The following is a 16,774-nucleotide window of genomic DNA, read 5'->3' as shown; positions in this document are numbered from 1 at the left end:
ACATTATTAGTTTAGATTAGTCAAGTGTAACAAAAACAAAACCAAAGAGTACTTCCTAGATTTCCAGTCATAGATTAGTCAAGTTTGACAATTCCTATATCAATTTTCAGTTGATTATAGCTTCATGATTATGAATATGGAATGGAACCATGTCCGAGATTTCTTGATCAACTCCAAGAATGCAGACACAATAAATGGAAATATTGACAAATTAGTTTGTAAAACTTTTTCTAAATGTGTCACATAGTCACTGTAATTTTCAAGCAGATAGCAGCATGTGCAAATGGATTAGAATAACAAAAACATCGTAGAAAAATGAATAGTCATAAAGCAACTTACTTTCATCTTCTTCCGCCCTGGTTTTATCTCACATGAATCAGTAAGAACGCCTACTTTATTTGTAGGTTTTGTATTCTTCCCATGGTTGCTTAGAACCTTTCTTCTTCTTTTTTTGTGTAGAGAGGCAATACTCTCACCCTTGCAAGCGTCAACTAAATCCACTTCCTCCCTAGCCAAAGTTATATATGATTTCCTTTCTTGAGGAGTACTTTCAGTTTCAGCATTTAAATTTCCACAGTGCAGGAACGTTAACTCTTCTTGCACTCAATTTAGTGGCACCTTAACTCTTCTTATACTCAATTTAGGTTGTTGGGTGTTGTTTTGTGTTTCAAAAGCCATAGACTTGAAACATTTGAATTGAATCCTAGAGATAATTAAGCAATTTGAAGCTTGTGAAGTACATGTGAAAAGTGTTTAAGTATGCTTTTAAAGTTCTCTAGCTAGCCTCGGAGATATAGATTAGTTTAGTTGCATTTAATCATTTCTCATTCAAATCTCTTTCCTTTCTTTTATCCTTTCTAGGTCTCTTTCACTTTTGTTGGATGGCTCGATGTAAGTGTATTTAATTACTAGGATCCCAAATCATTTTATTCCTTAATTGATTGCAAATATAACAAAATAATTAGTGATCAAAGTCCCTAATTAGCGTCATGTCCTTTCAGTTTTCGTTTCTACCCTATATGTCACTCCCTAATTAACTTTCTAAGACACTGAAGTAAGTTCATCAGATTTTGTGCTTCCAAACGTTACGTTGTAGCTCCCTCTCAAGTGCTAGCCAACTATTTTAGATGCTAACACTACAAGAAAATTACATATTAGCGAGGGAATAATCCCTAGCGAATCCCTAGCTAATCTCTCACAAAACGATTTAGGGAGGGATTAGCGAGGAAATAACGAAGACACTATGCCGTAGCTAAAATATAGGTAGCTAAGTAGCTAGAGAACCACTTTGTCGCTAATCCCTAGCTAATCCCTAGCAAATCGGTTGTAGCTAAACCCTAGCTAATCCCTAGCAAATTAATTGTAGCTAATCCCTAGCTAATCCTTAGCAAATCGGTTGTAGCTAAACCCTAGCTAATCCCTAGCAAATTGGTTGTAGCTAAACCTTAGCTAATCCCTAGCAAATTGGTTGTAGCTAAATCCTAGCTAATTCCTAGCAAATTGGTTGTAGCTAAACCTTAGCTAATCCCTAGCAAATTGGTTGTAGCTAAATCCTAGCTAATTCCTAGCAAATTGATTGTAGCTAATTCCTAGCTAATCCCTAGCAAATTGGTTGTAGCTAATCCCTAGCAAATTGGTTGTAGCTAATTCCTAGCAAATTGATTGTAGCTAATCCCTAGTTAATCTATAGCAAATCGGTTGTAGCTAATTCCTAGTTAATCCCTAGCAAAGTTGTTGTAGCTAATCCCTAGCAAATTGATTGTAGCTATTCCCTAGCTAATCCCTAGCAAATAGGTTGTAGCTAATCCCCCGCTAATCCCTAGCAAACTAGTTGTAGCTATTCCCTAGCTAATCCCTAGCAAACTTATCCCTAGCTAATGCCTACCTAAGCCCTCGCTAATTCAACAATTTAATCCCTAGAAAAATAGTAGCGAATTGCATCAATCCAAAATATTCCATTCTTTTACTTGTACCTTATGAAATGCATTTTGACATAAATATAACATTAAGTATAAATCTTGCCAAACATTTTATATGAAACATGTCAAATGTTACTACATTCAAAATAATAAAAGTGATGAACATAATGAAAGTAGTCTTCACAATTGTCAACATACATCATTAAAATATGTGTTTAGAAACAAAAACAAAACATCATCATCTTCATATCTCGCCATGTTTCATGACAGACGGTGGTGAAGATATCTTTAATGCAGGAAATATTTGTGTCTTGAAAAACTCCATCTGTGTTTGCATTTGTGTATGCATTTGTTGTTGTAAAAGCTTTTGCATTTCTACTTGTGCTTGCATTTGTGCTTGCATTTGTGCTTGTATTTGTGCTTGGAATTGTGCATGCATATCTGCTTGTGCTTTCAACTAAGCTTGTACCTGTTGTGCATATGCCTCTATTTGTGCTTGTAACTCTATTTGTAGTTGCTTTTGAGATTCAGTTTGTAAATGTAACTGTGTCTGCATTTCTTGTTGCATTTGAGACATTTGTGTAGCTATTGTCGTGATTTCTTCTGTTGGAGGTGCATGATTTGGATTTGTGGAAGGACCTACAACTGATGAAGATGAACCATTCACACTGATGATGGCAAGTTCCAAGCTACGACCAATACCGTGAATTCTACCTTTCTTATTTTCTCCTCCCATTTTCATCCATACTTCAGAATCAACTTTAGGATGCTTTGATACATCTTCTCCATATTTTTCTACCATAGCACTTTCATATGATTCCTATATATAGTAAATCAATCATTTTGTAATATAAGATTAAATAAGTAAATAAATTATCTTACATGTATACTTCCAATGAAATTTTTTGCTTTATTGGAGATATATTGACCGTCTTTTCTTTTATGAACTTTGTTGTATAGTTCACCATAAGAAACAGACCCATTACGTTCCGCCTCCAGTAAAATATATATCAAAATCCAAATGTATATCAAAATATATAATAAGTATGTTTATGTATATGATTGATGCACTAATCATATCCACCAAATGTATACAATATATAAGTATTATTAAAAAGTCATAGATATTTTCTACAAAATAAGAAAATGAATACCATCTCCAGAATCTAAATTACTAGGAACAATATTAAGGTAATGAAATGGAAAAGAATCAATCATAACCATTCTTCATCAGATTCATCTAACTCCATATTTGAATAATCTAAATCATCTAACTTCTCATCTTCATCCATGAACCCATCATCCTCATTGTGTCCATTGTTGACCTCATCATGATTTACATTTTCAATTGAACTTTGTATATCATCCATATTTACTTCTTCCATTGGAGCATGTGCGTCAAATAGTTGTATGATCTCATTGTCAATAAGAATAGTACTCATTCTCGTGAACTCTTCATCTTGAAAATAATCAATAGCAATTTGCTCATTTGAAAAATCTTCTTCATTATTCAGTGTCTCAACTATAAACAATTTTTCTCTAACCTTGCAAGCTGCCCACCAATCACCAGTATTTTTACTCCCACTTTGAGGATATTTTGTATAATAAACTTGTTGAGCTTGTCCAGCTAATACAAATGGCTTATTTGTTTGAAGCTTTGATTTATGATTGATATCAACCAACCCATAGACATTATCAACTTTAACACCATTGACAGGGTCAAACCAGCGACAATGTAGAATAACCACTTTGTTTTCAAATCCAACATATGATAATTTTAATATCTCCTCAACAATACCATAATAGTCCAAATCATTTTCTCCATATATGTTTCCTCGAACACATATCCCACTATTCATGGTGGACTTATTATGTCCATAATCCTTTGTATGGAATCTATATCCATTAACAATCAAACCATTATAAGAAGTCACAACCTTCAATGGACCATAACTTATCTCTCGAATCTTTTGATCTTGGACATGACTTGTACTAACCTATGAATTATTGGAAAAGTGAAAACACATAATTATATCATTATTATAATTAATAAATATTAAATTGTACATTATAAAGAGTATGAGAGAGACTACTTACTTGTTGTTTCAACCATCTACTAAAATCTTTATCTCGAGCTATGAGTATTTCATCCTCAGATATATTAGGATTTCTTTCCTTTAGTGAATCCTCAAATTGTCTAACAATACGGTAATTAATAACATAACTAATATAATTATAAAATTCATAAACATATAAATTAAAAAGAAAACTTACTGAAGATAAGATTCTGATTCTTTACAATTCACCAAGATATATGTCTCAGCAATATGAAGTTCTTCATCTGTTAAGAATCTATGTTGACCTTTGCCAATAGGGCGACATGGATGTTTAAAAATAGACAATTTATCATCCAGTTTTTGTTCACCACCATCATCATTACGAGGAACATTAGTGTACCTTGTTTGAATGCTTGGATCAAAATACAAAGAAGCAAAGTTAGAAATTTCTTCCAAAATATATGCTTCACAAATAGATCCTTCAACTTTTGCCTTATTTCGAACCTTCCTTTTCAAGTACAACATACATCTCTCAAATGGATACATCCATCTATATTGCACAGGTCCTCCAACCTTAACTTCATATGGGAGATGTATTACCAAATGTTCCATTGAGTCAAAAAATGCTGGTGGAAAAATCTTCTCAAGCTTGCAAATTGTTTCAATGATGGAAAGTATGGCATTGTCCATGATAGAAACACGTACTCCAATTGCACAAATCTCTTTGAAGAACAAACTCAGTTCAGTTAAAACTTTCCATATTGGCCTTGGCAACATGTCACGAAATGCCAAAGGAATAAGTCTTTGCATAAAAACATGACAATCGTGACTCTTCATTCCGTATATTTTTCCTTCATCTAGATTAATTGCAACGTGATAGGTTAGATGAGTACCCATCTGGAAACTTCAGTTGTTTTATCCATTCACACACCTTCTTTCTTTGATCCAAATTCAAGACATATGTTGCCTTTGGTTTTTTATACTTTTCATTCTCAACTACTAACTCTAACCTAGGACGTTTGCATATCAACTTCAAATCTTGTCTTGCATTTGCATTGTCTTTTGTCTTGTCCTTTATGTCCATAACAGTGTTGAACACATTGTCAAACACATTCTTTTCAACATGCATAACATCCAAATTATGTCGAATTAGATTGGTGGACCAATAAGGCAATTCCCAAAATATGCTTTTCTTTACCCAGTTATGAGTTCTACCAAAGTCAGGCTGCTTTATCTTGGTTGATTTCAAGCCAAAGTTAATTTCTTGAAGCCGTGGAAATAAGCTTGCAGCTGAAGCTACACCATTCATCATTTCAATTGCTCAGCAGGTTCCTTATTCTCACATAAACCTATAAATACGTAATATAACATTTCATTTCATCAAACATCAACCCACAAAACCATTCATTGTTTCTTATACCAACTTTATCAATATACGTTCAAACATCATGAGTTCTAAAAACATGATTCAAAGTGCTCTTTGCCACATCACAAGACCTACTCCTCGTACCAATAACACCACTTCTTCGTCTTCAATGCATATGATCAACCTTTATGCAGGCAACATGACAACCCAAAAGAAAGCTTGCAAAAATCAAGTGTTACTCAAGGCTCTTCAGAAGCATCCATCAACCTCTCCCATGACTGCTTTGATCCATTCGAAACCAAATCATCAAGTGACTTGATGAAAAAGGATGAAAATGGTATGAACAGATCTAGTTCATAAACAACAGAACCTACCAGCCAAGTTGCAATTACTCTTTCTCAAACTATGGTGTCTCAAGTCCATCCTCAGGAACAAAGCAATCACCAGCAGCAAAACTTTTTCAATTTCAACAGCCATGGACAAACTTAAGATCTTATGCAGAAAGAAAGAGGATCAGATCTTGGCAAGCACAAAAATGCCACGAATGGAACCGATGAGATAAGTTCTGCCCCAATAAAAACAAAGAGCAAGGGTCAAGGAAAAGATCAAAAGGATGATTTTAACTGGGATAGTTTAAGAATAGAAGCACAAGCTAAGGGTGGGAAAAGAGAAAAGACAGCAAACACCATGGATTCTTTGGATTGGGATGCTGTGAGATGTGTAGATGTCAATGAAATTGCCCAGACCATCAAAGAACGGGGTACGAACAACAGGCTTGCAGAACAGATTCAGGTAGAATAAAATACCATGAAATACTTATAACTTTCTTGAGACAGACACCCTATGAATGCAACTTATAGTACATGATACACTATGTAGAATTTCCTAAATAGACTGGTTGAAGAACATGGAAGCATTGACCTTGAATGGCTGAGAGACGTTCCACCAGACAAAGCAAAGTAAGTCCAGTGGTTAATTAAACTTCCTAATGAAGTACTATTTCTTATACAATAAAGTTAGCATTTATTTAATCTTGTTGGTGAAACCAACATCTTGAACTCTCTCATTTCACTAGTAAAACACACACAAGTGATGATACTTTTTTTCCAGTAAGGCAATATATCCATAATAAAATTGATTTACACATACAGAGAATACTTGCTCAGTGTAAAAGGATTGGGATTGAAAAGTGTGGAATGTGTGCGACTTTTAACACTGCATCATCTTGCCTTCCCGGTAAGTTGAAAGAAATTTGTGCAATTATTGGAATATGGAATAAATCTGATAAATTATTGACATATAACACATGTAGACACAAATGTAGACATCTCTCAGCTTGTGCTCAATTGTACCCGACAGTAGCTTACAAGCTGCAGAAAAATGATGGTGTTTCCTCTAAGCATTTACTACAAGTCTGATAAATCATGAATTGTCTGAACCATACTAACCTACTATATCACTGCAATCTAAACTACCGATGAAACTGAACTTGAACTTGATAATATTGCTGCAACCTCCCAAACCTGGTTCTCTTCAAAATAGTTAATCGATTAGAAAAAAAATTTTCTCCAAACCAACTTCGAAGAAGGTGAACGAGAAATGACAGAGGTTGAGATAATAAACCTGATTTAGGAACCAAACTCGACGTCGTTGCAACCTCTTCGAGTTCTCTTCCGAGCTTCTCGGTACTATCTTCACTTCCGAGCTTCTCGGTACTGTCTCCAAGCTGAAATCAAAACCCTAATGTTCACACTTCTTCATTATACGAAATCTGACAGCCTTCGATGCGAGAGCTTCCAGTGCCTGCGAGTCACTATACGAAATCCGACAGCCTTCGATACGAGCTTCTTATGCGAGCTTCTGATGCTTGCAAGTCTCCGACCGTTCAACCAAAAGGACATGAATGTTTGAACAGTGACATAAATGTCTCCGAGAAGCCACTGTTTAAAGTTTCAACCAAATAGGATTAAGTTTTAAGTTGTATGCTTTATGTTTTTTTATGTTTTTAATTCGTTTCTAAAATTTCATACGTATAGATTTATTCTATATTTTGTATCATTTTCATTTATTTATAGTATTTATATTATATATTATATATTATATATATATATATATATATATATATATATATATAATATTATATAAAATATATATTTTTTAAAGTTAAGTGTTTAATTAAATCAAGTTAAATATTCATATTTTATAAATAAAATAGATACATACAATTTATTTTTATTTATAATATATCCTAAATAATTTATTTCATATTTAAAATTTTTTAAACAATAAAACAAACTGTACCATAAATATAATAATATATAATAATATGTGACAATATAAATTAATTATTAATTTAATAATTCTTTTATTCAAATAAATTAATATAAAATATAAAAAAAATAGCATAAAAGATAATAAATAATTATCAAAATAATAGCTAATCATTTCATTTTTTATATAATTAATAAGAATTGTTTTAATACCTTTTGTAATAATATTTAAATGGAAAAAATTATTGTGTTAGTTAAATGGTAGTTATTATTTATATAATTAATAAGAATTGTTTTAATACCTTTTGTAATAATATTTAAATGGAAAAAATTATTGTGTTAGTTAAATGGTAGTTATTATTTAAAAACAAATATATATATATATATATATATATATATATAAAATAAAAATAATTTACAAATAAGGGATTAATTTATATAATAATAAAATATATTTTTGAAGATTTTTAAATACATTGATAGTTTTTAAAAATTTCTTTAATAAATTCGATTTTTATAAAATAATTTGTATATTATTTTTTTTAATTTGAAATTCTATTTACTAGTTTTGGATTATCAATAAAATCATTTTATAATTAAAATCATAGCTAATTAGCTTCAACTTAATTATCATATTATGTTGTATCTAATCCCTAACTATTAGCTACAACTTAGTTGCTATATTATGTTGTGTCTAATCCCTAATTAATTAGCTTCAGTTTAACTACCATATTATGTTGTGTCTAATCCCTAACTAATTAGCTACAACTTAGCTACAATATCTATGTTGTGTATAATCTCTAACTAATTAGTTACAATTTAGCTACCATATTTATGTTATGTTTCATCCCTAACTAATTAGCTACAACTTAGCTACCATATTTATGTTATGTTTAATTCCTAACTAATTAGCTACAACTTAGTTACCATATATATGTTATGTCTAAGCCCTAACTAATTAGTTACAACTTAGCTACCATATTTATGTTGTGTTTAATCCATAACTAATTAGCTACAACTTAGCTACCATATTATGTTGTATCTAGTCCCTCACTAATTAGCTACAACTTTGCTACAATATTTGTTTGTCGCTAATTTGTCTCTAATTAGTGAGGGATTAGCGAGTAAAATTTTCCCTCGCTAATTTCCCTTGCAAATCAGCAAATTTCTTGTAGTGTAAGTCATCTTGTGACTATTGGAGATCCTCACCCTTCCAACTACCAATGTCCATTCAGCATCCAATTCAGCTCTTATCACTCTAATGTGGTTGGTCCTTCATGTGGCAGCAATAAGCAAGGATCCAACTACAACTTTGTTATGTTTGAGCATAACAAATCTTGATTCTTATGGCAGCAACTTTGTGGTTCAGCTCCAACTCTAAATGCTAGCAACAAATCAAGTTCAATTCAACCTCTAATTGTCCACCACAACACTTTAAAATGGTAGCATATTTTTAATTCCAGCTTGGCAACCCTTGATGCACATAGTAGCAGTGAATTTCTCTTTAATCAGTTGCTACACTTCCTTTCTTCCTCCATTAGCTACACAATCAAAATTAGTCACCAAACTTAGCAAAAAATAAACATTAAAGACACTTTCATATCAAAACATTACTTTAAAATTCTACCAATTTACAATCTAAAATTTGGACTATCAAAACTACGAATAAAAGGAATGTTATGTAACTACCTCTATGCTAACTAATTGAATCTATCTATCTAAGACATTAAAACTAAAATACCATAAAAGACACTATTCTATTACAAATTCATAAAAAATAGTTAAATTTATTTAATCTAAACTAAATATGATTTAAAAACTAAGAATTACTAGTCTAAAAACCCCTAAAATATGCAAATGGCTTGGAAAAATTGTAACATTTTGAGTGTTATCATATAGTTGTGTTGTTTGTAGTAGTTTTTTTATTTCTATTTTGATGCAATAATGAAAATTTATTGGTTATTCTAACCAATGTATTCTTGTTATCCTTTCTATATATGCACTTGCATTTATGCTCACTTTTCCTTTGTAAAAGGCACTAGATGCAAAGGTGGTTATTTTCAAGAAAAAGAGAAAGAATTACTGAAGAACCAAACGACATCGACAGATGTGTTGGACAACAATTACTTATACACTTAATTTGATATTACTTTACTTGTGAATAATACGAAGGCTGCTATTTGGTTCCTTGTGTTTTGCAACGTGTTTCATAGATGAATATGAATACTCACATCTTAAAGGGTCACAATTTTATTATTTTTTATATTTCCAGCATAATTAGATTTAGAATCCCATTACAAATATGTTCATTTTACATTAGCTCTATAATTACACATTTTAGAGTTACTTATGTTATTCTATTATACCTATACTAGTTAGTGACATAGCTAGCAGCGGTTAAATGCACTCCAATGGTTGTTTTTGCCTTCAACATTTTCCATTATATCTCACTATATATATATATATATATATATATAGATATATATATTCTTTTTCTCTATTTTTTGTTTCTTCTAATTATTTGGTTTGTCATGAAACTCATTCGCATCTCCAATATATTCTTCATCTTATCATAACCTTTATGTAATTATGTTAAAATGATGTTTGTCAACTAAAATTTTTTATGCCTCACATTTGAATATTTCTATTATTTTTTTAATAGTTTTATTTATTATATATTTTCCTTTCACATGAGAATGTTTAATACTCTTAATTTAAGGTAATAAAGAAAATTTTTTTTACTTATTATTATTAATTTTTGTTTAATTTAAAGAACTCTTTTGTTTCGTTAAAATAATTTTCGTTATTTTTCAACCATTGAGTATGTATGTTGATATTTGAAAAGTTTTCTTAGATCTCTAATATATTTTTCATCTTATCATACCCTTAATTATACATTTGATTTTCTTTGTGCAATTTCTTTCAATAGTCTCTCAAATTATTTCTAAGACACACATTTGTTAACTTTTTAATATTTTTATTTATTTTTTATTTTCATCATGTAGAATACTATTTCGATATATTCTATCTAATTATTTTTATTTTCTAACTCATTATCAATCATACTGTAATTTTTTTCACTTTAATTGTATAAATAACTTTTATTTACTACAATATAAAAATTTAATGTAATTATCATGAATATTTTTTTGTCGCTATCTAACATATATTGGAGTTCAAAAGATACAAAATCTATGTCAAAATTTTATTATTATGTTTATTATTTGTTCTTTGTGTCATCTTGATCAAGTGATATATTATAACTTTTATTAGTGTATAAAAAAGATATTCATTATAATTTAAAAAGTTGAAGTAAACAAACATTTAAAATATATTTTAATTTGAATATTTGTTTTCCTTTTATATTATTTTTAAATATTTTTTATTTTATCAACTAAGTTTCATTAATGTTTGTAGTTTGTAAATTTAATAAATGTTTTGGTTCTCATGAAATTTTATTTGGTATTCTAATCTAAAATGTAAACAATTATAATTTATTTCAAAGTATTTGATATGGAAGAAACAATCATCCTCCTAATATTGAATATTTGATAATATTATGTTTCATTTACTGTAATTTTTTTTCTTTTATAAAAGTTAATACTGAAGTAGTTAGAAAACGGTACGTGTATGGGCACGAGATTATACTCGTTACCCAATGGGGATGGGGATGCTACAAAAATTTGATACCCGTTGGGTTTGAGTATGGGAATGGGGATGAATTTATTTTACGGGGATGGGAATGGATAGCGAAACTTGTCCCCGTCCTATCCCGTTGACATCCCTACTCCTGATGAAACATATTATAGAAATTAAATTGTTGCATAATATCCAAAATATTGATTATAAATTATTAAAAAAAATTGTCGGTTATTATTAGAATCATATATTTTCCTTAACTAAAAATCCTGATGCAGTACATTACGTGAATCAAATCATAACATCAATATATTGATTATAATTATTTACAGGGAGTATTTGCTTCTAATTATTAAAAAAATCTTTCTCTGACTGAACAAAAAAAATCCCAATGAGACACATTACATCAGCATAAAATCAAGATATTGATTATAATTATTATGAAGAATATTGCTTTAATAATTAAAATTATACCCTTCTCTTTAGAGATTTTAAAATATCAATGACATGTCATGTGAGAGGTGTAAATAGCAAAGAGTGAGGTGAAGATATATATAAAATATTTGAGTTCGTGTAAAGGGTGTGACAATTAAAAAGAAATTAGATTCTTCTTTCTTTTTTCTTTTAATGTTAGAAAGTTTAAAGAAAAATTATTACACTTTTTTTCCTTTTTCTCTTTTTTTATAATTAATTAAAAACGTATATATTTTTTTATTTTTTGAGAGCAAACTTATTCCCGGAAAAAAATGGGTGTTGATAAATATCATTAAAACTCAACACAGTCGCTTAAGAAGATTCCATAAACTAAACTTTATAATTATGCTTTTCTAAAGAGTGGTAGCGTTTATCGTATATCTTGAACAACTTTTGCCTAACAAGGTTTAAAATACTTATTTAAATATATATTTTCATCCCAAGTCTATTTTGTCCTATTTAGAGAAATCCTAGTAAAAACATCAAATTTAAACACAATAACTATATAAAAGGGCTAAAATTAAATTATGTATGGATGTATAAAAATACGCTCGTCACAAGATAATTCGCATATTTTTGTCTACAATATTTTAACAAATCTATCTTAACTTTTAAAATTGTTCCTGCAGAGAACAAATAAAATGAGTTAGGCACAAGCGTCACCTTACCGTGTAGTCCGCTATCTCCTCAGTTAGCCTCTTCCCAGTCGATACATGTCGGATTGGACCCAGAAGGGATTAGCTGCAGAAGGGACTCCGAAGCTCAAGTGAGTCAAAACTCTCAAAAAGGTCAAAATTGTGATTAATGAATGTGTACCTTTAATTACTGGGGTCCACGCGTATTTATAGAGTATTAATTATGTCTGGTTATTTCTATGGGTCGGGCCTTGGCTTGGGCTTTGGCTGTAAGTGGGCCTGGGCCCTAGCCGAGGCCTATAGGACCTATTGAACGCTGGGGGGCTTTAATCTTACTGAGTCTATTGTAGTAGTCGGCCTAGGCCGGCTACTTTCCTTGACGGCTTATGTTGGTTATATGACATCTTGTGCAGGTTATTCCTCTAGATGTTTAGGTTAGATCTGATAAGACTTAGGCTAACTCGGCCTAGGCTGAATACTTGACTGTTTTTGTATGTATGTATCGTTTACTTATTTGGTCGAGTTCGGTACAAAAAAATTATAAAAAAAGCATAGAAGTTCAAATCTAACAAATCACATACCTAAATTAAAGACTTCAAAGTTTAAAAAAATATATACAAAATTTGTTTTTTCAAAAAAGAAAAATAAAACAGCTGAGTTAAAGTGTTTGCAGTAACATTTTTTTTAAAGAGTTGTATTTCTTGATAATAAAAAAACATATATAAAGGAAACTATGGTGAACACAAACGGATGATGACAAGAGTTGATCCTAAATGTAAAGGAAATTATTTTCCTTGTGAGTAAAGCTAATTACATTAATGTGTAGTTTAGGCAAGATAAAAGTGTGAAAAATAATATCATATAGTTTTTCTTGTAACTGGTATAGTGGGATTCCTATGTATCTCTCTACTAACTTAAATTTGTAATACATGACAGTTTTCACTTAACCGTCATCTAATTTGCGTCCATTTGATTAGTCACTAAATAAACTATATAGAGAGAGAAGTAATATTCTGTACAAAGTATCTGTCTATTTTTTTTATTGCAAGATTAGAGAGGAAAAACACCGTCGTTAATCGCATCGCTGCTTATGACCCGCAAAATGATATTTTAACACTTTCGGTGTTGCATACAATTCTTGATTTGACTATTTTAATAATAGAAAAAATATATATTATGAATTCGTTGAAAGAGAAGGTTCTATCCATGAATTCCATATTTATTATTATATGGAGAGCTTGATAGACATATCTGCGTGTATGTTTTGTTGCTGAATTCTCTCACCAATTTCGATTTTCTTTCAATTGATACTCTATTCGCACAGAGATAGATATTTGTGTGTGTGAATTGTTGAAAAGTCATTTTTGCTGTGCATGAAAAAGAAATATGAGGGTCCAGATACCTACGTGCCCGGATTTAAACAAATTCAACACAAGAATTTATCCTTATGCTTTACCATATCTTGGAACATGTGCCACATCATAATAGTTCTTATCATATTTACAACTCTATCACAATCACTCTTAAAAACAATTATATAAGATTAATATACTTAAATTAATTGTAATTGATAAAAAAAACAATTTTATTTATATCTTATATTTTTCTCAAATAAACATATTTAGCAAAACATACCTTTAGTATATTATACAAGTGCATTTCTTCCTAAAATTATGACTTGAGTTTTCATTAGATGTTAGCTTGTGTACCTGCTGTTTAAGTTTATTAAATAGTGAATAATTTTATTGTTGTAACATCCCATTTAAATAATAACATAATTAAATGAAATATTACACCGGATTATATAAAGAGCCAAGTTGTGGAGTATAAGGTCTCCAAGGTATTTAAAAAAATATACTAAAGCTCACTACAATGCCTACAACCCAAAAAGAGTAAGAAATAGCCAATATTCAAAATAAAGCCTTAGGGACAATACAATACATGGGCCTTAGCCCTAAAGAAAAGCCCAAATAAAACATGAAGTCCAGCCCAAGTAGACTATGCAGCGGAATCATCTCTCTCCTGTTGACCACGAGTACCTCTCGCATCTGCTCCCATCAATAAATTGATGATCATCGCAAAGGTAGAAGAACAACATACAAGGCAATCAAACAAGCAAAGGGTAAGCTAGAGCCAAAAAGATTTAATCATGCAATCATATATACTTTCACAGTCCAATATACACAGATCATCCAAGCATGTTATGACCTTCAAATCAATACACTAAGACTCGATTAGACTCATCCGGATACATATAACCTGGTCGGATTCAGCAGATGCTTGCACTTGTGGTGGATACCTCTGCTCACCCCCGAGCTATGTGTTACAAGTGTTACAGTGAATTAATTCCCTCACATACAAGGTTAGCCCTTGATGAGTTTCAGGCCTCCTGCTACTCTCACCACAAGAGTCAGTCCGCTCTAAGTGAGACTAACTGACTCCTTAGAGTGTCAGGATGCAATCCTTACCTTGAATCCTTACCAAGTTATATAGATGGGGCACCACCATGGACACCCACTAACAGGGACCATGGAATTACGTCCCGACCACTAAAGCACGACCAGAAAGTCTCACCTAGAGACTCATGGATTTACGTACTGACAACATATCAATCACATTCCAAACAAACAAATAATATTGACCATGCATTTAACACCTGACGCCATCCTTTGTAACCCATCCTCATTCATATTCCATGTTGATTTCATACCATCCCATTCTTCTCAATTCGGGGATATAGAACTTCACCTCATACCAATTTCATGCCATCAATGTAACATTATTGTTCATACCGAATTCATGACCACATATATAACCAACCATTTCATTGAAATTGCATGCCAAGATTTATCCAAGTTCATCATTCACAATCCATGAATCACATCACTCATGCAAATTCATTCATCTCATACTTTATAAATGCATACCAAGACATACATATATCACAAAATAGTATTCATCCCAAATAAATGAGTGCCAACATTTAAGTACTTGCAATTCCATACAATCAAGCACAACCCACAACCATAATTCTTACACCAAAATTCTCAAGAAAATTTATTATCACGAAACCAAAATCATTACAGTAATGTGTGACACATTTCTCAATCTACAGATATCTAATCGACGATCCAACCGGTCAAACCATAAAATGGCATGTTATAAACCACATGTCAAAATTTGAGCTCAATCCAACGGTTAATGAGTTGGGAAAGTCAATTTTACTAAAACTGCGCATATTAGAAAAACTCAAAAATATACCAAAAACCCCTAATCTTTTCTCATATTTCACAAAACATTAATCACATAAAATAGAAATAACGTGAAACCCTAGATTCCCTTACCTGGAAAGGGCTAATATTGGACTTCGACTCTTAAGCCAGCGAAACCAGTAGCTCCAAGAACAAATCTATGAACTGAAACAGTGGCACAGCAAAGGAGATTGGATTCACACAGTGAGTCCCGACATAAACCACGAAAGCAACTTAGAAAGGCTAGGTTCGAGAACTAACTTACGTGAACGGGAGACGGAGGTTGAGCTCACTTGAACTTGGGTAGATCTCCAAACCCTAGCAGAGGTTCTGTGGAGAGAAAATGGGTAAGTTAGGGCACTGATTTTTCAGAATGACTTGCAATTGAGGGAGCTTGGCTGCTTTAGGGGCCTTGACACCCTATGAACCAGCCCTTTAGGCCGAACAGTGTGACATCCCTTAACATTAGGTGGGTCTTAGAATTGTTCACTTCAAACTTAGAAAACATTAATTTTGGATCATATTTTCGTGATCAGGATTAGTTTTTGTTATTTATTTTATTTGTAAATTAAAATCTTAAATATACCAAATACTAGTTGGAGCTATAATAATTCCACCAATGTGTCACAATTATACTTTTAAAAGACATATTAAAGTGTGTAAATATTACGAATAAAGTGAAGGAAATCAAGCTTAATTGGTTGAATAAAGTGCATATAAACTATACGATATATGTTAAATCCTTTTTATAAATCCAATAACAAAAATACTCTATTCTTTTAGAATAAATTATACTTAAATATTCCCTATTTATAAAATTGTTAAAATTATACCACTAGACATTTTGAAATGTTAACGACATATATCAATAATTACGCATCAAATTCATAATATTCATTTTTAGAGTATAGTCAAATATGTGTGCAAGTTCTTATTATTTTTTAGTTGTTAATGATTTGAGGAGTTACTTTCTTTTTCATTTTATTTGTACTCATAGTTTTACTATTGTATTAGACAATTTATCATGAGACAATTTTATAACTATAGAATTTAAAATATAATTAAAATTAAATTTTGAACATGCCTCAACATCTCCTTAATATTCTAGGTAGTGAAAATCACTTTAAAATTATCAAGCAATTATATTTTTAATTCTTATTTTG

The 16,774-nt window shown here is 31.0% G+C and overlaps 1 pseudogene; it reads right to left on the bottom strand.

The window, feature by feature from the left end:
• Positions 1–2,163: 2,163 nt before the first annotated feature.
• Positions 2,164–4,813, bottom strand: LOC146884232 (uncharacterized; annotated as a pseudogene).
• Between the last annotated feature and the right edge of the window lie 11,961 nt (positions 4,814–16,774).

Source organism: Vigna unguiculata, chromosome 8 (assembly GCF_037176805.1).
Source record: "Vigna unguiculata cultivar grain cowpea cultivar isolate G323 ecotype 2 chromosome 8, ASM3717680v1, whole genome shotgun sequence".
In the NCBI taxonomy this organism is placed as follows: Eukaryota; Viridiplantae; Streptophyta; class Magnoliopsida; order Fabales; family Fabaceae; genus Vigna; species Vigna unguiculata.
Note: the sequence above shows the minus strand (reverse complement) of the source record. Positions and strands in the feature narration are given on the sequence as shown.